Source organism: Clupea harengus, chromosome 14 (assembly GCF_900700415.2).
Source record: "Clupea harengus chromosome 14, Ch_v2.0.2, whole genome shotgun sequence".
Lineage (NCBI taxonomy): Eukaryota > Metazoa > Chordata > Actinopteri > Clupeiformes > Clupeidae > Clupea > Clupea harengus.
Window position 1 is genome coordinate 3854046 of NC_045165.1, and position 1960 is coordinate 3856005.

The 1960-nt window shown below is 47.8% G+C and overlaps 1 protein-coding gene across 2 annotated transcripts in view; it reads right to left on the minus strand.

The window, feature by feature from the left end:
• LOC105909804 (regulator of G-protein signaling 6-like) overlaps positions 1 to 1731 on the minus strand; it is an 82962-nt gene extending 81231 nt beyond the window's left edge. Inside the window, exon 1 of one of the 2 annotated variants that reach the window (XM_031580369.2) lies at positions 1399 to 1731. The gene's annotated coding sequence lies outside the window, so the exon portion shown is untranslated. The remainder of the gene's footprint in view (positions 1 to 1398) is intronic. The other variant, XM_031580371.2, reaches the window with a different exon arrangement.
• Positions 1732 to 1960: the final 229 nt, after the last annotated feature.

Consider the following 1960-nt stretch of genomic DNA (forward strand, 5'->3'; position numbering starts at 1 on the left):
CGGTCACTCGGTCAGTCATTAGCGCTGTGTTCATTTGAGGCACGTCAATACAAACCTATTCACATCAATACAAACCTTTCCACATCAATACAAACCTATTCAGTTCCACTCACACATAAGTGGAATGTAGAGCAGACTTGGTTACAGCAGTCAATTAGCTACATTGAGCCTTAATGTCTCAGCTAATGTTACATGCAGGAGGGCCTTATTTGGTTGTCCTATCCCTGTCTTGGTTGCTTGTAGACGAAATGCACCACCCAACTGAGTTAACTCTGCTCCCTGTTCTGTAGTCTAGTAAACACGTTCTCATTTGAGGAATATTATTTGTGCCAGGCACAGGATTTTCCTTCACATCGCCATTTGTGTACAGTCACCACGGGTGAATGGCAGCAAGCATGTGTTCAGTTTGCGCGAAGCTTTTGTTCGCTCTCCGCTCAGCCATAAGGTCACAGACGAGATTACATAATTTGACACATTCACAATTTCAGAGCGGCCCGAGAGAGGGAGGGAGAGAGAGGGAGAGTGAGAGAGAGAGAGAGAGAGAGAGCGGCTGAGCGGAAATGAGCCATTAGCTGCCTCACTCAATAACTCAGTCATACTAGAGCATTTATCATATTACTTTCAGTACAGTTCAGTACATTGTCTCCAAATACTACTGGCAAGTTATCACTAGTAGCCAACCTCAGTGTTTTCATGCTACAGCGATACAGTCCGCGCTACAGACCAAACATGGGTCCTAAACAGTGCGAAATATAGCCTAGTAACTTACGCTTAGTTGTAAACACATGATGTGGAGGATAACATGGCAAAATATCTGTCTCTCTCTCAATCCAAATGTATTTGACAATGGAAGAACACGAACAAGTCAACCAATAGTTTAGATAAAATAATCCAATTATCTACTGTGTTGCTTGACAAGCTGCTTTCAGACAGACAACTTCAGGACTGGATTGCTTAGCTAAGCATCCCGATTTCAAAGTGTGTGTGGCTGTGTGTGCAGGGGGGTAGGCTACTGACGTTCAGAGAACGCTGTTTAATTAGGACCCGCGGTCAGGACTTAATGAAGCGTTAATAAAGATGAGCATTGCTGCACAGAGCCTGAGATCCAAACGAATCCACACAACCCATTAACATGCCTCGAACCCCACAGCTAGTAGCCTACATCCTAACAAGTGTCTGTGCCGGAGCCAAGCGGGAGAGTTGGTCAGCGCAATCAGAGCGGCACACACACACACACACACACACACACACACACACACACCACACACACACACACACACACACACACACACACACACACACACACACACACAACAGTGGCACACAAACAGTGGCACACAATCACCAGCCATACAATCCGCCAAAAGCCCTCAACTTGTCAATGAAAGCATGTATTACCTTAGCAACAAAACAACGCTTGAGTCCACTCCTGGCTATTTTAGTGTCCTTAGCAACAAGCCGAAAGCAGGTTCATGATACAGATGACTCGCAGATGGAGGAGAGCAGTTCAGAGGGAGGGGTTGGGGGGGGGGGGGGGGGGGGGAGACAGTGAGAAAATCACCCCGCGAGGAGTGCGCGAGGATAATAGCGCTGCAGCGTTCGCTTCTGTCGGTGTGTCCGGAGTGCCGAGGCGCGGAACAGTCAGAGAGCGAGAGCAAGATCCGTGCATGTGCGTTCCTCCATGTCTGTGTGCGAGTGCGTGTATGTGAGTGTGTATCTTTTGAGAGAGAGGGAGAGAGAGGGCGAGAGAGAGAGAGAGAGAGAGAGAGTAAGTAAGGATGAAGGGAATGGAGGGAGGGTGGGAGTGTGGGAGTGTCTACTCTACACAAATGCGGTGGCATTGCGGGAGGTGGCTCTGAGAAAAGTGAGAATGTTATATCAAATGAAGCAAACCAACTGACAACCCTTAGACGTGTAGAGAGCAAAACTAGAGACACGGGGAGACGAAACGAGACCGATA